Consider the following 25,464-nt stretch of genomic DNA (forward strand, 5'->3'; position numbering starts at 1 on the left):
GTTTCACCAGCAGAACCCCATTTACACAGCTTTTTTTCTGCTGGTAGCAGCCTCTGTTGGAGAGCGAATACGCAAATGAGCAGCCATTTGTATTTTCGAGATTGCTCATTTGCATACCACTGCCAACAGTCCGGATCAGTGTAATCGTAGCCATTGAGTTATTAGAAAGAAAAGAGGGAAAAAGTGAAATGGGGACAGGTAGGTGAAAAAAAAAGGAAGCTATTACTGCAAGTTTTATTTTTTAACCTGTATTTATCATCTATTAATAGAAAGATGTTACAATTACATACAAGGAACAGCACACGACTACTTATTCCTTTAAATTAGTAAAGATTGTGATTGTTATTACTTTTATTACAGGTAGTACTTAAATGCCAAGACTCCTTAGTGCTAGGCACTATCCAAATACAGAACAAAGAGAAGGTCCCAGTCCCAAACAGCTCTCTGTGTGAGGACTTATCTACACTATCACAGAAGATCTACCTGCTCAGCGTCAATCTTCCAGGGTTTGATTTTGAGCATGAGGTGAGGAGTATGGTGAGTTTCTCCCATAGACCCTTCCCTGTTAAGACAGACAAGTTAGCCAAGCATACCTACGTCGATTTTAGCTATGCAATTGGCATAGCTAAAAATGTGTGTCTGCGGTTGACTTCTGTGTCTAGTGCAGGGGTTGACAAATCTGCCAAGGCAGAGTGCTAAAATGTGACCGTTTGACCTCTGTGAGGTCCAAGTGCCTGTGATATTTTTAAAAGTAATTAATAGTTCTACTTACAACAGCTTCGTTAATAAATGAATTAAGGAGCAGAGCTTTTCCATTTCGGTGGTGGTTAGTAGCATTAGCTGGTCTTTTGTTAAGCCTCAGGCGACATGGCTTTGAGCAAGCTCCTGGCTGCAGGCGGAGGAGAGGTGGCTGAGCTCACTTGTCACACGTGCTGAAGGTTGCTGACCCTTGGTCTAGTGAATAAATATTAGACTGGGACTTAGAAGACCTAGGTTCTAGCTGAAGGTCTTAAAATTAACTCTGTGTGGCCATAAGTAAGTTGCTGTCACCTGTGTGTGGCTCTGTTCTCCTTTACCTCTCTCGTCCCTTTAGACTGTACCTTCTTTTGGCTTACGAAGTAGCTGTGTAGACAATCTAGCATGCTGGGGCCTCTAAGCATTGCTGTAATACTGCTGCTCCTTCCATCATCACTGAGAAACCTGGGCAAGTACTTAAGCCTACAAAGTGTTAATTCTACACAAAAATCTTTACTCTCACGCTCATTAACATGTGGACAAATTAGATACCTATCCAAACTCTGATACTTATGTCCATCTCCAGTTCATCAGCATTACTAGCTAACACAGGCCATACCACATATAACACCAGGGATGACTACAAAGGTTTTCTACAGACTTTATACTCAGCAGGAGCCTGTCAGCTGTAGTCCCTGCTCCCAGAAAACAACCTCTCTCACAGCTGGTAGGTAACAAATGATGTATAATTGACTTAATGGAGATAAAAAAGGAGCAGGTGACCTTTTCCCATAAAGCGTGAACTTGCTTTGTTTAACAGAAACATCTGAACCCAAAATCTAAGCGTATTCCATTCACTGTTTGAGTATCTAATTACAAGTTCTTAGGCTAAAGGCCAAACTGCCTCCTGGCTGAGGACGGTAGAGACAAGCTCTACAGAAGGGTATTAAGAGCAGAATCTGCCCCTCAAAATCTTAACATCTAAAACCTTTAGACATAAAATAAGCCACTGAAACAAAAGATAATCGGCATCAGAGGTTCTATTCATGGGTTCTGACAAAGTTATAAGAGTATTTGCAGAATTAAAAATTGGTACTACACTTACAATAGAAACTTCTGCACTTGAACTGAAAAGGCAAAGAAAGGATAAACATACGTGTGACAAATACAGCAAACTCTTGTACTATCTTTGGGCTAACATAATGTACTAAATTTATGTATTATATTGGGTCATATATTGTATGCAATTCTATAGGGGAAGGCAACTACAACTCCTCCAGTGGGGGGACACCATGCAAATTCAATCAGGTCATGATACTTCCAGACAAGTACCCTCCAGTAGTGACCTGCAGATTTCAAATACTACAGGGTCAGCCTCTCTCGTCAAGCATACTCATCCAGTAACATCTGCAACCCAGCTTGATTTTAGTTATCTGGGATCCATGGGTGTAGCCAAGTTTCCTGTGGTCCCATAGTTTGTTCACAGCCATCAGTCCTGGCGCTCAGTGGTCTGCCCTGCTATTTGGCTAAATATCTTCTAAGAGCCCAGTAAGCAGTGGAAGTGTTGGTAATGCTGTTAGACAATATTGATCTTCTGTATCAGATGGGTAGTCATGTTAGTCTGTATCTGTAAAAACAATGAGAAGTCCTGTGGCACCTCACAAACTAACAGATATTTTGGAGCATAAGCATTCGTGGGCAAAGACACACTTCATTGGAGGCATCTGATGAAGTGGGTCTCCGCCCACAAAAGCTCATGCTCCAAAATGTTTGTTAGTGTATCAGGTGCCACAGGACTTCTCATTTTTTTGATTTCCTCTGCTTGGGCAAATTCCCTGGTTTGGCACAGGTCAGGTCCTGAGGGTCCTGGATTAGAGACCTTCACCTTTTAGTTCAAATTGGACTTATCATGATCAACTGACAAAGAAACAGCTTGAGTTTATGTAATGCCAACGGGCAGAATCAAACCTGTGACCTCTGGAGCTGAGTGCATGAGCCTCTATGGCTTGAGCCAAAATCCAGCCGACTGTTACCTAAGGCTGTAGAGGAGATTCATTTGCTCTCTCTGTAGTCACATGGGTTACACTTACACTGACTCAAGACTTCCTTTCTGATCAAGCAAATGGAAAGGACCTTCTTTCCATGGGAGCTTTTCTGGGAAAAGCTGGAAGGATGTTAGCCTTCTGAGGCCCCATTAGACAAACTCTGCTGAGTTTTTAGCAACAATACAGGAAATTTTACAGTTTTCATATGTTCTCTGTAATACTTGCCCCTTCATAATAAACGTGATTGCTCAGAGACAGCTTGGTGATGGCTTGTGATTGCTGGCAGTTATGCTGTTCATAAGCTGTTGGTGAACGAGCAAAGTAAAGATGCTGGCCTGTTTAGACAGCGAGGCTTGCTCTGGTTATCACAATGTAGACAGGGAACTCTGCAACCCGGAAAAACCTGGGTCAGGAGGGAGAACGTCTCCAACCAAGTCTCCAGCCAAGAGAGAGAGCAGCTTCAATATGGAGTTGACAATGCCGCCAAAGTGCAGTGCCAGGCCTGCACTCGGAGCCTGTTATGACTCTGGCTCCTAATGGACTCCGCTGCCAGTTACCTCTAGGCTCTGCCTGCCTTCCCAAGGCTGAGCTGCCTGGGACTGGTATTGAGGTAGGATTGGTCTTGGGCAGTGTGACAGAGTGGTACATAGGGAGGTAAAATCTCATCTAAGTGGTTAACTGGTTAAAGGCTAGATTTAACTGGTTAACCAATTCAACAAGTTGCGTGGGGACAACTGGTGAGGACAGACGCTGCTTCAGCCCGGCTAAGTTCCCCCGCTCATGGCACGCTCCAGCCAGGCCAAAGCAGCCCCAGTCCTGGTGCGCCACACGTGGGAGCACTCCAGCCCAGCCGGAGCAGTCCCTGCCCATGGCGGGGAGCTGGAGCAGCATCCCCAGTCATGCCTTCCCTCTTCAGAGCTCTCCCATCGCTCTGGGGCCACCACAGACAGGGCTACTCTGATCTGTCTGCAGCACCCCGACCATGGCAGCACTGCAGAGCTGAGCAGCCCTCCTTGCACGTGGCAGCCAGGGACCTGCACCAGCCCGCACCACTTATCCAGGTCTGGTAAGACCCCATCCTTTTAGGGTCAGGTTTACCAGTTAACCGGTTAAATTTTAACAACCTTAGTGGTGAAGCACTGGGGGCTTGGCCGAGTATGACTGAACACTGCAAGCTCTGCCCAGTGGAAGCACTCACCTCCCAGCCACACCTGTGAGATCAGCCAGGAGGTAAGGTGCAAAAGAGGGTCTGTCGGTGGTTTGGGTGGTGAGCTGGTCAATGTTTGTGTGCTTTGTGGCACTGGGTGGAGAGAGTCTGTGGGAGAAAGGTCTATGGGCGTTCGGGGGCTGAGCAGTGGGGGACTTGTAAGGGGTGTTGTGCAGTTCTGACAGGACTGTGTGTAGAGGGGCACTGGGCACAGGGGTTTGTGGGTGAGGGTTTGCAGGGCACTGTGCAGCTGTGGGAGTCTCTCTGGCGCTTGGGGCGTACTGGCTACAGCATTTCATTTGTGGGGCCTTGTGGAGTGATGCAGGCTTGCCCCCAAGTGAAGGGACACACTGGTAGTAAAGGGCTAGGTAGGCCTATGTGCATCTGGAGCTGCTGGTTTATAAACAGTGCCCTCATGCTGCATGTTCTCACTGCCCCACCCTCACACATCATTGCCCCAGGCCAGCCCTATGCCCCTGGCACCAACACCCTGTCTCCACGCACAATGCTTCATTATCCCCATGCAGAGCCATAAATATGTTGGTGTCAGGTAAATCTCACCCTGGATAGCTGAAGAGCAGGGAAGCCCAAACGTGGGTGTACCATGGAGGGGAAATAGAGATATAGCTGCCTTCAATTGTGACAATATGCTTTGGGGCACAAAAATCTCACTTTACTTGTTTTAAGACAATTCTAGAAATTTATGTGCTGGCATTCTTGTTTGCTCTTGTTTAACTTCACAAATCAGGAGGCACATGTGCAAATCCCACAGAACAAACACTCAAGCAATACCTTAAATCCCTATGAGTGCTTTCATGCCATCTCTTTTATTGCTAGAAGACTGCAAAAATGCATTACCCCTAAGAATAATCTTTCCTCTTTAGATCTGGCATAATTTTAAGTACAGCAAAATTCACTTAAATATTTAACAGTAAAAAGACATAATACCTTAATAAATGTAAGGCAGTGTAACACTGTTTGTGAGTGGCAGTCAGACTCCCTACTGTATGTACTCAGATTTAGTCTGGATATAATTTTTGCAAGCACAATCAATAATAGGCTAAAAAAGTCAGCAGCCCATTACTGATCTTGAACATATTGGTCAGTGAAATCCATTTATGATGCCACTGGATTGTAATGGGATGCCTACTAAACAGCTAAGATGATAAAACCATAGCAAACCACACAAGAATGTATTTTAGCTACAATAAATTATTCTTAAGTAACTGAATATCTGCACTATGCTAACTGCTGGAACACTACCCTGAATATCACACTTCTATACTCTTACTCTGTTCCTGGACATCAGCAATTTTTCATGTCACAGTAAAGTGAGATTTAGTAGGGAGTATATACAAGATGATGAAAACTACGGCAGTATACAAAGCCACGTATCAGAGGTAGAACAGATATATTTAGTTCACAGTACAATTAATGTGTGTATCCATACATTTCCAAACACTGTACAGTTTTAAAACATGTTTTAGTTTTAAGTCCCCTGCCACTCACTATTTGTTGAAAACCAGCTGAAATACAGGCTAGCTTTAATGTAGTAAAATTCTACTTAGATGTTTTTAAAAAGTTTGTTTTAGCTTAGATGAGTAAATGCAGAAAGGTTATCTTTGTAAATTACTTTTTAAATTGAATTTATTTGCTACTCTTGCTGAAACAGAAAACACATTCCAAATTGAAAACAAAGCCTTCAACTCTAAAAACACAATTTATTTTTCACTGATAATAAAACAATATTACTGTAAGTTACATTGTCATTAATGCTAGTTTCATGCTTTTCAACATTAGCTGCAGCAGAAAAAAAAATCAGTCACACCTAACGGAGAGAGAGCCACTTCTCTCTAAATAACTACTGATAAAACAACAACTCTGTAGAAGTAACTATAACATGCAGTTCTGGTATGAATTTTCTTTTAAGAATATTTTACATGTTTTTAGGTAAGATGACATTATTTTACAGATATACAATATGAGTTCACTGAATATATTTAATTTTCACTTTATGTAACAGTAAGCTGTCTTCTTTTTTTTAATGAACACAGTCCTGCTTTGTTAAGCACATTATTCAGCTAGGGATTTCTACCTACCAACTTCCCTTGACCACTACTCAGCATCTTCAGACGCACCTTGAGAGGCTCATGTTACAAAAAAAGATTCCAGATAATTGCATTAGGAAACCTCTACAGCACGTACAGGACATGGATTAACTTAAAACCGATAGAAGTATAGTTAGATAATAATTCAGAGGAGATGGGGGAAAAGAAATCCTGCTGTATGCTAAGAACATATTGCCTGTACATTCTTCCCATTCATCACTGTCCAGATCCTACCTGTTGCTATGCAGAAAGGATATTTTCAAAGTCTGCACCCATAAAAGCACCCAAGAGCAGAAAAGCTCAGGAAAATGAAGACCATACAAGAGGTCAGTGACTAAGCTCCCTTTATGGTATCAATAATAGCCATTAATAACAACCATTTTTGTTGGCAATACTTTGTCCTATGCTAAAATCAGAATGCCAGTATGCATTTGAAATTTTTAGTTTGTCAAAGATTTTTGAACTAATTTGGATAAAATAGCTTTGTTTTTGAAGTGCTCCACACTATGAAAATGCCTGTACACATTGTATGCATACCATTTATGTAGAAAGTTAAGCGAGTGACAAGATGGAATTTCATGGGCCATTACTTACAGGATTACACTGTTTCAGATTCAGTATTTTAAAAGTGAGCAACCCTACTTTGCAACATTTTGGACTGCACTAACACAAAACTTCATTGGTAGGCGAAGAGAAGGCATAGAAAGCAACCATATCTAAAGTTTCTTATACCTTTCTGATACTAGCTGAAGCAATTTACTGTTACATCAGACGCATGGTGGCAGAGAGCCAGATGAATGAATGGTGACTTAACACACAGGTTTATGTAGGCTCTACAGTCTGACATAGACAAAATCACTAAATAAGTTTTAACCGCCAGCTTTAGGAGTTAAACTACCTTTATAAGAAGATATGACTACACTGCTGCTTGTTTGTCACTCTTTCAAATACCTTCTTAAGTGGGAAACATACCCTCTAAATTGGTATTGTTTTTGTAAGGAAAAGTTCATATTAATTAATATGTAGATCACAAATCTAAAAGATTATAAAATGGTGCTCAAATTATGGAAAATATTTTGGAAGACTCAGAATCACAAAAGAAAAGATTGACATATAGATGTTACTCCTTTTCATTGCTAAAGACAAGCCTTACTACAAATAAAGCTTTGGGAACAATATTTGTGCGTGCAGCAAAGGATATGCTGCAATATACCAATTTGCGGCCTCCCTACCAGATACTTAATGGGGAATTCAAAGAGTGAAACAACGAATCCACTCAAATACTAAAGCTACTAGCGTCTCTCCTGAAACAACAATAGCACATTCCTTGGCCTCTCTGCAACAAACATAAGGATACTTATTGCCCTGATAATTAAAATACATCAGTCAGAATTATCCTTTTAACATCTCATTATTCAGAATACTTTCAAGTCCATGTGAAGAAAGTCCTACATGCCTCTAATTCAATTGTTCTGCAAAGAAACCCAAATAGATGCAATATTGCCATTACAATAACAAAAGGGAACTAATAAAATTGCTCACATGCAGACTCAAGGTTTCACATGAAAGCAAATTTTCCCATATACATATATATTATTTCCCTGCTCAAGCTACTCTGTAATGACATGTTTCATAATCTGATGGCTATCCCACTGGAGTACACGATATTAATGAAAGCAAGCTACAATTAAATAGATGGCATGATTAACGGCATTCATTTCATGCATGACTGTGTTTTATGGGATAGATAAAGACCTGAAAGTAATTACCGTGAATTGAAACTCCTTCACTGACCTCTGCTTGCAGCTAGCAGTCGTTAAGTACTGATTTTTTTATAACAAAAGACCAATGCCTTTCATCTGTGCGCTTTCTTTTAATGCTACAAGCTGAGCATCTCCACCGTTACATGAACATAGTACCTCTGTATCTATGTCTGTAATGCAGCATAAAGATTACTGTGGAAACCTATCAAACTGGCAAGCAGCAACGTCTGCAGCCAATCAGAGAAGGGCACATGAAGAATCCAGCACATGCTCTCTAAGGCTCAGATACTGTCACCACTGTTTAGCAGGCTGCTAATCTAATTATAGCTGTTTGCTAGCACAGTGCTACTGAAGCAAACCACATGAGCAAAACTAAATTTCAATACATTAAACCATTTACCACAATATTTACATTTGGTTTTATTTATAAATTTAAATGCTTAAAGTTAAAAATCCACCACACACAATGAACTGTTTTGACTGTTTTTCCTGAACTCTGAAAAAGAGGCAATATTTAATAGTGTGTTTTCCAAATCAGACATGTAGTTGATTAGTTATATATATTAAAATAAAAGATTTATTACAATATATCGGTTTATTGTGTGTGTCTGAATTCTAATTCTGTTGTATGCTTTACCAGCGTACTGCAGAATTACACAACTCAGCCTGCTTTACTTACAGGGTTTTTCACATAACAATTTAGACCCCAGTTCAGCCAGGTAATTAAGCATATGAGGCTTGGTACATGAATAATCCTACCATGTCAAGGAAATTACTTATGAGATTTAAATTACCAGTGTATAAATACCTTGCTGAACTGGGGACCTCTACGTATGTCTGGAAAAGAAGCTGCAATCAATCTTCTCTCAGGCTACAGTGGAATACCATGTGAACTGCTGCTACTGTACAAACTACTAATCAACCTGGAAACTACTCACGATGAATATATTCCACACATGCATGGTTAATTTAATCAATTAAATCTTAGATGCATGTAGCAAATGCAAGCCGCGTGGTGTAAAATAATTAACCTAGGCTCTAAAACAAATCACACACAGGCTTAGGTATGTAACTGATTTTTAAAATTGCTGACAAGTCCTGCAAATCACTATTTCAATTTTATACTTATCAGATGTACAATGATGAGCAACAGGTGTAATTATCTCACATTCAGCATTTGTCTTCATAACAGCTGGGATCAATGTTGTGGCAATCAATCCACCAGGAGTTGATGTAACATTTCTGGTGAAGACCTATTAAGGTGACCACCAATCACCCTCCCTTCAGCTCTGTTACTCCATTGGAACAAGACGAGTAAGGGAAATTGATGGGAAAGTTTCCCCCATTGACCCAGCACAGTGTGGACTACATGATAAACAGACCTAAACTTTATTAGTTGTTACTAACGGGACTCAAATTGTGTAGCTTAGATCAAGTTTTCCCAATAGTATAGACCTTCCCTTAGTACTCTTGACAGTATACAATAAATCCAGCAACCCCTGTGTAACTCAAATTTTTGCACAAGTTGAGGGGAGACAGGAACCAGGATGCAGCCAGGTGTCCGGCTCCTATGGGCTTGCAGGAGCCAGGACACTGACCAGCCCACCAGGGGGCAGCCTGGTTTCTGTCTTCCTGCCACTTGCGGGACCTGGGAAACTGACCAGCTGGTCAGTTTCCAGGTCCTGCAAGTGGCAGGGAACTGGGAACCAGGCAGCAGCCTGGCTCCCAGCTCCCCACCCCTTGGGGAGCCAGGAAACTGAGCAGCGCAGCAGCTTTGGTCAGTTTCCTGGCTACAGCCAGTGGAGGGGAGCCGGGAACAAGGGGCAGCCTGGCTCTGGGTTCCTCTCCACTCCTTGGAGGCAGGAAACTGACTAGGGCTGCTGTCCTACTCAGTTTCCCAGCTATGCAAGCAGAGGAGATCCGGGAGCCAGGCTGCTGCTTGGTTCCCAACTCTCTGCCACTCTGGGGACTGGGAAGCCACATCTGTCCTGGGCAGCAGCCTGACTTGTGGTCAAGTAATTTCTGTGATCGGCAAGGATGTGTTCTGGTTTTCAGGGTTGATATGGTTCTCTTATGCAATTAGAAGTCTATTGTGGCTGAAGGTTTCAAACATGGACATCTCAAATTAAGCATCTAAATTTATACACTCTTAACTACGATGACCTGATCTTTAGAGAAGCTGAGTATCCACATCTCCCATAGAACTTGCAGCTTGTTGAGATGGTTAGCACTAAAAATAAGGGCACTTTTACATAAATAGCCAGATAGAGAAAATATCCAACCTCAGACAATCAAGGTTGAAAATGTTTCCCTATGTTTCTATTCATATGCATATATACACAATACATACAGGCAGTACTCTCACAGACTTAAACCCAACTACATAGTGAATTGATATGTGCCCACAGCAGCATTTTTCTCCTTAAATCTTTACTTTCTTATCACTAACACCACATGTTATTAATCACTCCCCTACTGTATGGTATTAAATGTCTGCATGTGTTTCTGATAAATCACTTTTACCTAGTAGTAAAAACTGAAATTTGTTACTTAATGAACGTCTCCCACACAAAATATCCATATACTCTCACAAGTTGTCCAAGTTTACTGGCAATTTGAAAATAACTAAACCACAGCTTTTAAAATCTGTTAATAATAGTGCTGTGTTGTACACATATTAGATTCAATTTCTAAAATAATACATGTTCAAAGCTGCATCTGGCTAGGAATTAAAAAAGTTAATGCAGGCAGCATGACATACTGGCTACGTCTACACTACAGCGATCCTTCAAAAGAAGCCCTTTTGGAAGATCTCTTCCAAAAGAACTTCTTTCAAAAGAGTGCGTCCATACTCAAAAAAGTGGATCAAAAGAGTGAGCTGCTCTTTTGAAAGAGAGCATCCATACAACTTCCGCTCTTTCGAAAGAACAGGCCAGGGAACATAAATCAGATCCCATGAGGACTGCTCTTTCGAAAGAAGGCACTTTTCCTGAAAATGGAGTGGAAGAGCAATGTCGAAAGGAGCGCCATGTTCTTTTGAAAGTACTTTCAAAGAACATGTTTTGTGTATAGACGCTCCATGGGATCTTTCAAAAGAGCCCCTTCCTTTCAAAAAATATTTCAGAAGTATGTGCTAATGTAGATGCAGCCATTATTTTTTGCTTCAACTTTTGTTTGCAACATGTAAAATGTTCTAACAGAAAGGGATATGAACAAAAACCAACCAAACAAAAATGAGATGAATAAAAATCAGCTATAAAAGCAAGAATGTATATCCTCAAGTAGGTATTTGCAATGTTAATTTAAAAAATCCTTCCTCTCAGATAAAAATATCCCTATTATTCTTGTGTTTTAGGCTATGTCTACAGTCTCTGAGTTTTTGCACTGTCAGTTTCACTGGTGACAGGACACTGTCAAAAGAAAAGCACTGGTTAGGGTCCTCACTTCCATAGGAACCAATTTTCATTCACCTGTGAGGCACACCCACTGCTGATGAGAGCAGAGCACTGAGGGCAGCTACCCTACACTGCAGCTCTCTCTCTATTTTAAGGGGAGGTCTTGTGGGATGGGAAGCGGTGTCATCCCTGGTCACCTGCACAGACTTCTCTCCCCCAACACCGATCAGCTCCAGTAGCTTAGCATTGCTACAAGGAAGGGGGACGTATAATTTGCTCCTTATCATTGTCACTTGATAAGACAGATAATAAGTAAGCACTTGCCAAGACAACGGGAAGGGGAGTTTCAAAGTTCTCAGGGCTTTGGGGAGGTGTGTGTGTGTGTGGGGGGGCAGATACTTGTTTACCTGGCATCGTAGTAGGTAGAGCTGCTGGCCAGAGTGGTCACTTACCTTAGCTAAAGTGCTATTTTGAATAGTTAATTTTGGAATAAGGTTGCTGTAATAGACATACCTGTAGGTACTGAGAGATATCCTCTGGAGGCTAAAAGCTGTGTAAACAGGAAGGACACATCTTCATTTGTACATCACTGCTCAAGTATTATGGGTAAGGACTGTACACCTCTCGTGGAGGTTGTTTTCTGTTTCTGATGAAACTTCTGAGTTTCACCATAAAAAGTCTTTGGCAAGTGTAGACATTCCCATGGTTTTTGTGCAAAAAAGGGACAGGCATGTCCTACGGATCTGTAAATAAAGAACTGTATAAATTAATAAGTTTTACAACACTGTTCTAAGGCAGGTAGGTAGATTATATATTGAAGATGAGAATGGGAGTCAGAAAGAAGGAATCTGATTCTGAGAGTAGTTGAGAATCCACAATTCCAACAGAAACTGACAAGAAGTTAAGGTGTTCAGTACCTTTGGAAATCAGTCCTTCAGAACTTGTCCAATATTACATCAAGATGAAGTTCATAATAATTGCTTCCATAGTCAAAGGACAAAGGAGGGTTAAAAGTTACAAACTGTTGTAATGAGATATAAAACTAGTGTCTATTGAGTCCATGATTTTTAGTGTATGCATTAAAGCTCTCAAGCTCATCTTTTGAAGGAACAGACTAAGACGTTCATTTTGTGAAAGGTGTTTGCACATGCATGATACTTTTTTATTATTATTATTTTATTTTTGTGTGTGAGTTCACTTGAGAGCAGTTATAAATTAGTTTAATTTAATTAGTTGTTGGGACATTTGCTAATCTGCACGAAATGTACCATATGCTTTTCACAACACGTGCAGGACCCAGTGACAGAGAAAGTATGTTGGGAAAGCAATGACCATCATACACACATCACATCTCAGGGAGCTGGAAGGGACCTCAGGAGACCATCAAGTCCAGTCCCCTACCCTCTTACTAGGACCAAGTACCATCCCTTTTTCGATCTATTTGCCCCAGATTCCTAAATGGCCCCCTCAAGGACTGAACTCTCAACCCTGGAGTTAGCAGGCCAATGCTCAAGCCACTGAGCGATCCCTCCCAGTAGAGCTACGTCTTCAAGTTGTAAACCTGTTATGGAAAGGTCTGGTGTTGTTAGCAGTTGGTGTGTCCTGCTGCAAAGGGACCTTGCTTCTGCTGACAGAGCTCCATGAAGTTGGGAAGTTGTTTGAATGCCAGCAAAGGGGGTTGGAAAAGACTGCTTTCAGGGTGCAGATTTGGATCAAGTATGATTGGTGATTGTTTGATAATGCCCCATATGGGCTCCAGTGTGAGGAAGTAGGTGACAAGTAGGAGTATGCAGAATGTGGAGGGGTTTTTCCATTTATAAAATCATAAAAGACAAAAAAAACCAAACAAACCTATCACTTGTGGACTAGTGACAGAGAGATAGCTGTGTTGGTCTGTATTCTATCAAAACAAAATAGCAGGCATGTAGCACCTTAAAGACCAACAAAATAATTTATTAGGTGATGAGCTTTCGCAGGACAGACCAACTTCTTCAGATCCTTCTGAATCCTTCAGATGTGAAGAAGTGGGTCTGTCCCACAAAAGCTCGTCGCCTAATAAACTATTTTGTTAGTCTTTAAAGTGCTACCTGACTGCTTTTTTATCACTTGGGGGTTATATGTAATCTGGAAGATGCCTCATACACAGGAAAAACTACCAAAAGTAAACTATGTAAGGTCAAAGAGTTTTCCAGTCACACTAAGAAAACAACATATGAGCTTCTTCCTGCAGAGTGGCTTATCATGTAAACCAATGTGAACAGAAGGGAGAATTAGACTTTTTTCCCTTAAAGCCCAGTAATTGCAAGAAGTTTTAAATATTTTGTTATGAACAAATACCAATGAAATAGCTTAGCTCATTTCACTTTTAGAAGGCTAATGAATGCATCAATCTGAGCAAACTATTCATTAAAATAACTGGTTTACTTCAACCTTTCAACGCAACATCTTGAAAATGTATATACTGTTTATGTATAGAAACATCTCAATTCACCACCCTTTCAGTCAACTTATTTTCACTCCATATGACCGGGTACTGTCCTATGCAAAAGAAGAGTAACCATCACATGTTTACAAGTAGCATTTGAAAATCTAAAGTAAAATTTAAGAAGCGTAATATCCAGTGAAACCTGCATTCATAAAATGCACTTACTATATACTGGACCAATACCAGCAATCTGTTGTTGCAAACTGGAGCTGATATCCTACACAAGCTGCTAAACATTGTAAAAGGCTTGGGGAGAAATTATCTTGGAAGTTTCTAATGAAGAAAATCTAGCACTGCATATATTTGTAGTCTATAGCAACAACCTCACAACCCTGACACTTAAAAAAACTAAAAATGATATTCCATTTAAAATTTGAACAGTTTTGAATGTGTCAGCTGAACTGCCATGTACAATCCCCAAAGCAACCGCTCATGATATAGCTTGCCTCCCACCTCATCCAAAAATACCAATTTTATAGCATCTCTGGAAAATTAATCAAATCCATTCTCATGCAGGTCAAAGGTAAATTAAGTTAAGTACAGGTTGAAACTCTCAAAGGCTGTGTCTACGCTATGATATAAAATCAAATTTATTAATATCGATTTTGTAATTGTGGAATTTATAAATTTGATTTTGACTATCCTCACCTCCCCATGTATTCCTCATGAAGTTGACTTATTGCTACCACGCTCAATTGGCAAACATCAACTATTGCAGTAGTGGACTGTGGGAACCTTTCTCGTGGTCTTTGACATCATCTTCCCGCATTGCATTGTCCTCATTCCTCTACTGTGTTCAGCATACTTACATTTTTCCTCTTGGAAGAAAGAAAAAGTAGGAGGTTACAGAAATGTCTTTCTTCTGTAACTGAATTCTCAACCGGCTGTCCACTGAGTGTTCCCCCTCCTGTGATTGCATCTGGTCCCTGAAAATAATACAGGGATCCTGAAAAGCTTGAAGCAAGAGACGATAGGAAAGTTTTTGAAAAAAGAGTTGATGAGGGGAGGGTTTTTGGCCTTCTGGTGCACTATAAGGCTTCTGTGCACAGGCTGTTTCTCAACTGGACATCCACTGAGTGTCTCCCCCCTTGAATTCGAGCTTGATGCTATACCCATCAGGTACCGACAAAATTGTAATCTTTATATTAGTGCTCCCTAAATCAAGCTAATAGTATTTACAGTGAAGACAGTCACGTGGTAATATCGAGCTAAATTTACCTCGTAGTGTAGATGAAGCCTAAGTTTGGCACCCTCAGGACCTGACTGGTGCTGGACAACAGAATTTGTGGGACTATGGAAAGTCAGTATTGCCTAGCAGCATTACCAATACTTCTACTGTTTACTGGGATCTGAAAAGACATTTAGGAGTAAATTATACCTAAACAACAACCCAGAGCACTGAGAGCCAGGACTGGCGACTACAAACAAACTTCGTGGGACTGCTGGAAACTTAGCCACACCCATGGTAAGTGGTCGTCCTGCTGGATAAAATCATGCTGGATTATGGATGTTGCTGGAAGAGAGAGTGCTGAATCAGAGAGGTTCAACCTTTAATACCTTAAACAGGCATATCAGTGTACAAATATCCAATAGCCCTATTGGATGTTTCAGAACATAAGGTCTGGCAGTGGATGTAAAAATATTTGTGCATCTAACTTGCCAGAAAGATCGTGCATTGAAATGAAATATATAAAAAATTCTTTAATACATACAATTCACCCTCATATTTAATACTGCTTTTCTCACACATCTTGTGGCACTAAAGCAAGGATTCTTCTCAGTCACTTGAGATTTTAGCCACCAGAGAAGGAAATGCAACTTTTCCTTCTCCTGCCCTCACCCAGCTCCCTCTTTTTTATATTGAAATGTTGGATGTTTAAATGAATTTAAATCTCTTTTCCCTCTGTTAATCTGAAGGATCACATTCCATTATGGTAAAATAACAATACTTCAGGATGCCAGTTTCTGTTCATGAGTTTGCATCTGACTGTATTGATCTAGCACAACAAGCAAAGATACAAGATACAAAATTGATGACTTTAAAAAAAGATAAAACCCTCTTATTTGAAACTTAAGGTGGAGACCCAACCACCACTGACAAGTGCCCCCGTTTTCTCCGCATATAATTTGAAAGGTATAATTTAAGTAATCAGATCTCTGCTTCATATCAGGGTCTAAATAAAGAACAAGATCAAAATTTGCACACAGTGAAGTCTTAGCTACGTGGAGGCCACCTTGTCTTTCAAGATAAAAATTTGTCTTTCATCTCCACCAAATATTTGGTGAAATTTATGAGGGACTATGCCTGGACATTTCCTTCCTCCCCTCGCCAACCATCTCTGCCACGCCAATACTAACAAAGCTGAAGAGTTAGGGGGTGAATGGGCCTTGTGCTACTCCAAACACTAAGGACTAAATCTGCAAAGAGACTTATGCAATGCAGAGTTGCAGTGCCTAACAACTTAGTAGATTCTACAGTCCTGAGTTAGGTGTCCAGACTTCCAGTACAACACATGGGAAAGACTGGTTCATAAGAGGGGCTTCACAAAAGCTAGCACATTGAGCAGGGAGTCACCTAAGGTAGCCAACAGCAGATGCTGAGGAGAGTGGTGGGGCTTTAACGTTCCCCCTTCAGGCACTTAGGTGCCTAAGTCCAGGCTGGATGAAGGTATTTATTGCTACCTTGTTGTGAATCCTCTCCTGGAGTTTGGTGCCTAAGCTATTTCTTACAAGAAATGCTTGTGCACACCTAAATTCTCCCTCTCAGGAGCATACACTAACTACTACACAATATAGTTATTTCTCTCTCTCTGGCCTAATGCATATTTAATTATTTATCCACAGTGAAACAGCTTCAACAAGATACACCAAAAAAGACCTGCCCTGGAATACCCTGCAGTCCACAGGTGATTAGGGCATTCTCCTGAACAATGGGATACACAGCTTCAAATCTTTTCTGCACAACTGGCAGAGGGGAGAATTCCACTAGGGTCTCTCACATGCTCCTACTTACCACTGGGTAGAGGACTATAAGGGAGGCCTGTACCCCTACCATTTTGTTTTATTTTAGGTGTTCTCTGGGAACAGCTAATATATTAGGACCTGCAGGCAAGCAGAGGAATGTCTTTTTGTGGGGAATCACAAAGGGGCACAGGCCTGGGATAAGCATCAGTCATCAAAAGTGAGATGGCTGTGCAGGAGTCTCAGCACCATTGAAACATCAATAGCACTGTCATGGCTCCTTCCCCACTCTAGCAAGATAAATGCAGAAGTGGGGGCCAGCAAAAGTACCTCCAAAACCTTATCTAGCAGGTTTTGGAATAAACTCCCCTCCCAAAATCCTAAAAACCCTTAGAATTTGGGGATAAAATTTGCTGCCACCACCCAAGTAATAATAAGGAAACCAGGGAGAGGCTACTTGGGAAATCTCAGCCCCAAAAGTAAAAAACCAGGACACAAACATTAACCAATACCAGGTTAATAAAAAGAGAGAGAGAGAACTTTTATTATTACAACAATATCCGTGTTGCAAGCCTCATGACTAGATGGAAGAGTCACAAAGTAAAACACATGGGGAGTCTCCACCATGGGCCTAGAACTTAGTTATAAGGAGAGTAAAAGAACATTTCTAAAAAGTGCACAGGCATCAGATCCCACTTCCCAACCCATAAAACAATAAAGCCTAACAGACTTTATCTAAGCTTTACCCTACTTACAGAAGATTGGAGGGCCTGTTTTTGGAGGGAGATATTCTGTGTCTGTCTCCCTCGTGGCTGGAAAGAAGAAGGAGGAACAGAGAACAGAAAAGGGAGGAGCCAAAATTCAATTCTTACCTACATTCCTATAGGCCAACCACACCTGGCTAAGGAGGTTAACCCTTTTTCTCCCAGGCTGCTGGCTAACCCTCATGATCATGACAAGCACAAATCTAAGTATGGAGGGATTTGGTACCCTGTTGGGTTATGCTATAGCTCAACTAGGGTTCTGGGGATCTCAGTGGCACCCAAATATTGTAAATAGGCACATAATGTGGCCTGAATCCTTTTCAGGATCTGGGCCTTCACCTGCATAGCCCCAATAAATGACAAAATGTGTTTGGGGTGCTGAGGAGTCTAGAAACACAAAGCATGCCTTGCAGGAGGCAGAATCTCCTGCCCACTGCAGAAGTTCTGGGTTTTGAGGTGGGTAAGGCTTTAAAACTGAGCCACGGATCTCCTTACTTTTTATCATGGGAAAAGCCTTCACAATGTCATTGCTGGCTGTATTTCAATACTACCGTTTTAGATCCCTAGGGATCTTAACCATAGCTACTTCAAAAATAGTTATCTAGGCATGTGGCTTTCCTGCTGCAGTGCAAGGGGCAACTAGCACTTGCTAACTGCATCTTGAGCACAGTAGACATTTTACGGATAAGTACATTTAATTCACATAGTCTTCAAGGCAACCAGATGGAAAAATAGTATTGATTTCTTGTCTGAATGCTTATACAGTGTGTGGCTCAATCCACTAATGAGTTAAAAAGGCAGATATCTAAACATGCGATTAGCATTACAGGCTGCAGTATGCTATAGCTTCCCAATGAGCCAAAAAAGTTAATCAAAGCCACATTTTGGAATTGTCTTATCAATAAGCTGAAAAAGGCTCCTAAATGATTCGTTTCCCATTCAATTTTCCCTTGGCATTACATTTTCACCGCTTCCTTCCATAATGTGAATTTCTTAGATAGGCAATGAGCTCTTTCTGAACTGAAGAATTCCTGATTATCTGCCCTGAGTAACCACTGGAAAGCAAACACAACAAACTACTATAGATGGTGAGTAGATGTTACAAGGGAGAACAGTGGGGTGGAAGCTGAAGTGTATATGAGAAGGGGAGAAGGGTATTTCTAGGATTGACGTGAGGCAACACTAGAAATTGCCTTGCTTTTTGCTAACTAACTGGTGCCTTCAGAGCTAGTTTTTTCAAATGCCCAACTCACCTTCAATTCAAAATATAAATCATTCAGCCTACTTATGATTGTATGAGGGGGCTCATCAGCGTTTGGTAAAAGACACCATGAAAGAAGCCAGAAGCCAAAGTCCAGATACACTAGAAGAAACAAAACCCAGAATGGCCTGCAAAGGTATCAGTCCTTCTGATTATGTTCCACACGAGTTAAAATGAAAAGAATTAGGAACAAGAAGGTAACACAACAACAAATGCAAGTAGAGATGTCCAGGGTGAAAACACAGTGGATCTCTCAAGACATGCACACAGGCTCGTGTGTAGTACTGGAGAGAGGTTTGCGGTCACAGTACATGTAGGTACCAACAATACAAGAACAGGTAGGAGAAAAGTCCTGGAGGCCAAATTTAGACTATTATTAGGTGAGAAGTTAAAGCAAAGGATCACCACGGTAGCATTCTTTGAAATGCTTCCAGCTTCATGACAGGGTCAGACAGAGAAGCAGAACTGCAGGATCAAAATGTGCAGATAAGACGATGGGCTTCAGAGGAGAGATTCAGATGTATTAAGAACAGCGGCATCCTCTCAAAAAGGAGCAGCCTGGCTTCATCTAAGCCAAAATGGAACCAGATTGCTGACACGTAAAATTAAAAATGCTACAGTGGAGCTTTTAAACTTAGGGCTGGTGAACAGCTGACATAGGACAGCAGAGGAGCACGGGTTCAGACAGACATCCCATAAGGGAGGCTTTATTAAAGGGGATACTCAATATCCCCATAGACAGAATAGGATGGAGGTTGATAATGTACAGGTAGAAACTACGGAGAAAGTAACACAAGAGTCCCATTCATTACAGCACATAAATTCAAACAAACACAGCAAAGATATGGTAGCTGCACAAGGTAAATGAAGAATTCATGGCTTAAGTCTTCACCTGCAGAGGATATGAGGGGGATTCCCACACCTGTGCCATTCTATTCAGGTGACAAACCCGAGGAACTGTTCTAGGCTGACGAGTCAGTAAGGACATTTGGGAACACACAGATAAATTAAAATGCAGTAAGCCACCAGAACCAGATGGTATTCATCTAAGAGTTCTGAAGGAGCTCAAACATGAAATTGCTGTGTTCCAAGTGCCCTAAACTGAAACAATGCCAATGAGCAACTGAATCCAACTAGCTGATGTTGTCTGCAATAATCATCTTCTGTAGGTAGTGAAAATGTATACCTACTTAGTAAACTCTGCAGGAGCCACATCTTTCTGTGGTTCAAATCCTATCCTACCTTACCACAGAGAGTTAAGGCTAAATGTCCATCCTGCATTTGTTCCTCCTCTTGGTGAGTTTGTTTAGAAGTTTCAAGTACAGATCTACTTTGACTTCCCAATTCTATGGATATTTCACATGTCAAGCAACAAATTCTTGATACTACCTCACAGAAGGGAACTGCTTCTCTGGCAGTGGTACAATTTATATGCTGAACACATTGTCTAGATAGTGTCCTTGGATGCTGGGCACAGGAGGAAACAGTTCTGCTCTGCTACGTAAAATTTGAGTAATGGTGCAAAGGTGCTATCTCCTTGTAGATATTTATGGGCATGTTTTAAAGAGTGAATCATATTCAGTCCAACCTCTATTAGTGGGAAGAGGACTGAGAAGAACGCACTAGAATCATGAGGAGGGGGGAATAAGCACAGTTCAATCTCATCTACATCAAAAAGTTGCATTAATACCACGAATCCGATATTGCAAGTCCACATTGCAGATAGTCTATTGGTTTAAACTATTTCACTTGCAAAATGTTGGGTCAATACACTGTAGTGGTTTCTAGAGAAGTCTTGCAATATAGGTGTATATTTCACAGTGCCGAAAGTTATTATTAAGCTATATGTAGTTGGGTGTTTTTGCAGTCAACTACAGGATGCCTGCTAGCACCCAGTACAACTGTGGGACACCAAGTCTAAGTCCCATGATATCTTCTACTGAATTCCATAGCCCATGTGTGTGCTCACTAGCCAGAATCAAAGAGCTGCCAAGCAGCATGGAGAAAGCAATGCAATCAGGATGATCCTGATTATGGCTACGTCTACACGTGCAGCCAACATCGAAATAGCTTATTTCGATGTTGCGACATCGAAATAGTCTATTTCGATGAATAACGTCTACACGTCCTCCAGGGCCGGCAACGTCGATGTTCAACTTCGACGTTGCTCAGCCCAACATCGAAATAGGCGCTGTGAGGGAACGTCTACACGTCAAAGTAGCACACATCGAAATAGGGATGCCAGGCACAGCTGCAGACAGGGTCACAGGGCGGACTCAACAGCAAGCCGCTCCCTTAAAGGGCCCCTCCCAGACACAGTTGCACTAAACAACACAAGATACACAGAGCTGACAACTGGTTGCAGACCCTGTGCCTGCAGCATAGATCCCCAGCTGCCGCAGAAGCAGCCAGAAGCCCTGGGCTAAGGGCTGCTGCCCAGGGTGACCATAGAGCCCCGCAGGGGCTGGAGAGAGAGCATCTCTCAACCCCCCAGCTGATGGCCGCCATGGAGGACCCAGCAATTTCGACGTTGCGGGACGCGGATCGTCTACACGGTCCCTACTTCGACGTTGAACGTCGAAGTAGGGCGCTATTCCTATCTCCTCATGAGGTTAGCGACTTCGACGTCTCGCCGCCTAACGTCGAAGTTGGTGCCGCTACTTCGAAGTAGCGTGCACGTGTAGACGCAGCTTATAATTAGCATGATTTCATGCAGCTGCTCTTAAAGGAAGAAAGGGGTGTTCCTCTCAATAGCTGCAATCACTGTACTTGCACTTTTGGCCCTTTCTGATCATCCTGATTAGCAAGTAACTGAGGCTGTGTCTATGCTACGAGATAAAATTGATTTTATTAAATTGGATTTCTTAACGCTGGGTTCTATCCATTTGATTTTGAGCATCTTCGCCTTCCCACATGCTCCCCACAAAATTGACTTACTGCTGCCACATACAGGTACCGTAAATCAAGCTTAATCGAATGCTGCTGCAGCATAACCTACCCCACAGTTCTCTGAGCCCTGTTGCATTCTGGCTGCACAAGTAGATTTGAGCATATGACACCACCTTCCCACATTTCATTCCCATCTTTCCCCTGTCATGTTAAGTATGCTTAAGCAGACATGGTTGCTACACAAACTTGAATGAATCATCAGTAATGGGCCTGGTGGCTAAAAGACAGTACCCAGTGGACAGCCACACAAATTGTCACCTTCCATGGAGTGCTTCTCTCAGGCTCGGAGCTGTATTTAGGCCGTCTGAGAAAGAAGACCCTTATACCCAAGTAGACACAGTTGTTACACTGAAACACAAGTGAATCATCAGTAATGGGCCGTGGTGGCTAAAAGACTGTATCCAATTGACAGCCATGCAAATCGTGACTGCCCACAGAGTGCCTCTATCAGGCTTGGAGATGGATGTAGGCTGCCTGCAAAAGAAGACCCTTATGACCAAGTAGAGACCTTTGTTACACTGAAACGTGAATGAATCATCAGGCTGAAAGACCCCAGTCCACAGCCAGGTTCGCACATGGAAAAGAAGATCCTTAGGACACGAATGCCACACTTCGACAATTGTGGTAATTGTAGAGCTAATATATTGCCTTAATCATGACTGCCAAGGGAAACGTCCCCGGCATGGCTAAAAGAGCCCCAGATACAGCCAGCCCCTGAAAATTTTGACCCTCTCCACACACAATCTGCCTGGCACCATGTGCAGCACGTCCTTTTATTGGTTCATGGTCAAGCTACGTGATCTCGTTGCATGCCTTGGCCTTTCTAATTTTGCCCTTAGATACTTGTGTTATCTGTCTATATTCATCCTTTGTAATGTGACATAAGTTCAACTTTTTATACGACTCTTATTTTTAGACCATTGAAGATCTCCTGGTTAAAGTAACTTACCTTACTAAAGGCAGAATTGCCCTACAACTGGTGCAATAGTCTTCTTAGCAAGACAGCAGACTGTGCTGTCTAGTACAGGGACCATAAAGATCTTACAAACATCATGGCTAGTTTACTCAACCTCCTTCCTTTACTAAGGAATTTCCACACAGATAATCTGAGGTTTTCCATTCATGTATAAGAGGACAAAAAGTTCATATTATAATGCTCTTATAAACGAAGTCTCAGTTTAGAGAACTCTTTTTTTAGCCTGTACCATGGGCTTCAATTATTCCTGGAGGAGTAGTCTTTCCTGGAAGTTGTGGTTAATTTTTCAACTGGGAATCTTACAATTATGCTCCCTCTCCTGGGGGTTCACCTCAGGGAGAGAAGAGAAAAGTACTCATTTGTATTCCATTAGGTGTGAGCGCTCATCACAGGCACTGGTGGCAGAAGATTTTCCCTTAGCATAGGGGAGCAGCTCTGGCAACCCCTGGAGTGGTGTCTTCGTGGCATGGTAGACGGATGCTGCATATTTCCCCTCCCCATGCCACCACACCCACTTTTTGCTGAAAACCCTGGCAGTGGAAGGACAGCAAGCCATGAAATGGACACAAGAAACAAACACATCTCAAACACCACCAGTTACTGAACAGGTAACTGTCTTTAAGTACTGAGATGTATGGAGCAAGTGGGCAGGAAGCCACTCTAGTCCTGCTGTGCTGCTGGCTGTTGTGGCGGGGAAGGGACCCCAAGCCCTTTTAAATTGCCCAGGAGTGGCAGATGGGGGCAGAGGAAAGACCTGGTCCTGAAATTTGCTGGACCAGGGACCCAGACAGGAATATTCCTGGACCCATGCAATGTGCCACTCCTGCTGGTGTGATCTGGAATGCATGCTACGGGCGGGGGGTGTTTCACTAACGGACTAGGCACAGCTCCTCCTCTGTATAATTTCAGGACATGTTGGCACTTCCTCACAAGTTTAAACTGTGACACTTTTAATTTTACAATACTGTTCACATTCCGTCATAAGCCATGGGGCTCTTCAGGATTTCCTCTTATACCAACCACCCATTTTGTCAACCATGTTAGAGATCTTGCAGAAGTGAAGTGACCCCAGAATAGGAACAGTAAGGAATATTCACTGCTGGAGCTTAAACAAAGAGGTTACTCCTGAGAGAAGTGATACAAGCTCTTAACTTCATGTTCTTTGCACCTTTGCCCTCTCAAGTGCACAGCGTATTTTCCAGACCCTCCGACTACAGTGTTAGAAATTCCTGTCACGTCCTCCTGTGTCATTGTTACTGCCCCACTGGTCTGACATTCATCCCCACACCTTTTTTATGCCATTTCCGCTATTCCTGGTCTTTCCTGAATACCTACCACAGCCCTAAGAAACCTCCTACCATTTGTCATCTCTTCATCTTCCATTTGCCCTACCTGTTTGCGCTCATCAAAATCTGGGTCTCCACTTCCACCTAGTCTCTGCAGCACAGTTCTCATGGTGGCATTTCCTTCACAGACAAACATCACCCTGACACTTCCAGGAAATAAGACACAGGTGCTGCATTATTCCACCTCTGCTGCAAAAATTATTTCCAAACCCTTTTGCCGACTTTACCTCCTTCAAGTAACTCAAATTCTTCTCTCCTTTCACCCTTGTAGTGGCTGCCTGTGATTTCATCTCCTCTACTCCTTGCTGTTTCCTCCACTCAGTTTCCCACCCTCATCTTCTAGCCATGTCTACACTACGGGTTCTATTGACAAAACACAAGGAGCGTCCACATTAGAAATGCACTCTGTCGAGAAACTGTCGACAGAGGACAGCAGTCTTCTCAGCAGAATTCCATCGCTCCTGTTTGAGAAATAACGCTTCTGTTGACAGAATCTGTCAACAAAAAAATAGTGTAGATGCTCCAGGGGGCCCTCTGTCGACAGAGGTCTTCTGGTTCACCTGGCAGGCCTGTTTGCAGAGCTTCCGGCTGGCTGTTCTGTTGACAGAGGGCTGGGCAGTCTGGCTGCTCTCTGTCAAAAGATGGCATTGACAAGGGGAAGCCTCTGTTAGGTGTGGAAGCATTCCATCAACAGAGGTTCTGTCAGGAAACACGTCCCGTGAGTAACTTCTGTTGACAAAACTCTGTAGTGTAGCACCACCCTCTGTGACTTCAGCATTTCCATTATGTCATGGACTGACCCCTCATCTTCACTCCTGTGTTTGACATTCAAATATAGATCAACTCTTCTACTCAGTAAAATAGGTACTGTTTCAGCTGCATCTCCTCTAAACACCACTCCCTGTCTGATCTTTCTACCACTTCATCTCTTACATACTTACCTCTGCCCTCCTCCCAGCCCTTCTCTGATCTCCAAGCTATGAAGTCCTCTGATCTCTTTGCTGCTCTCATCCCCTCCTTCTCTTTCCTCCATTGATTGAACTGTCAAGTTTTGTTTTCCCCTTTGAATCCTTTGTCCCTTTCATCCACCCTATCTTATATGCACCATCCAATCCTCCACTCCCACTCTGAGGCAACCGAATGACTGAGGAGAAAATCCACTGGCCACTGTTTTCTACAGATTCCTCTTCTTTGCTTTTATAAAATCTAAAAGTCACAGTTTACTCTGGTACACCATGTCAGAGTTGTTAGGGATGTGCATCAGTGAAGATATTATCAGTGTAAACATGTAGGCCCGAGGTATCCTAGAAAATTAAGTTTGTTTAAATACTCAATAAAATAGGATGGAAAAATCCACCCCCCCAACTAAACTGACCTAAGCCTCTATGAAGACAAGGGCTAGATTGCTGGAAGAATACTTACTTTGATTTAGTTACCATGTCTCAGGGATGCAAACGACATATACTGAT

The 25,464-nt window shown here is 42.1% G+C and overlaps 1 protein-coding gene across 5 annotated transcripts in view; it reads right to left on the bottom strand.

Moving 5' to 3' along the window:
- Positions 1-25,464, bottom strand: part of FAM110B (family with sequence similarity 110 member B) — a 166,476-nt gene that overhangs the window by 69,766 nt on the left and 71,246 nt on the right. The window contains exon 1 of one of the 5 annotated variants that reach the window (XM_074985777.1): positions 7,890-8,004. The exons of 1 other annotated variant lie outside the window; for it this stretch is intronic. The gene's annotated coding sequence lies outside the window, so the exon portion shown is untranslated. Of the gene's footprint in view, positions 1-7,850; positions 8,005-25,464 lie in introns of those variants that run through there. 3 more of the 5 variants (XM_074985774.1, XM_074985778.1, XM_074985776.1) reach the window with 3 other exon arrangements.

This window comes from Carettochelys insculpta, chromosome 2, assembly GCF_033958435.1.
Source record: "Carettochelys insculpta isolate YL-2023 chromosome 2, ASM3395843v1, whole genome shotgun sequence".
Taxonomy (NCBI): domain Eukaryota; kingdom Metazoa; phylum Chordata; order Testudines; family Carettochelyidae; genus Carettochelys; species Carettochelys insculpta.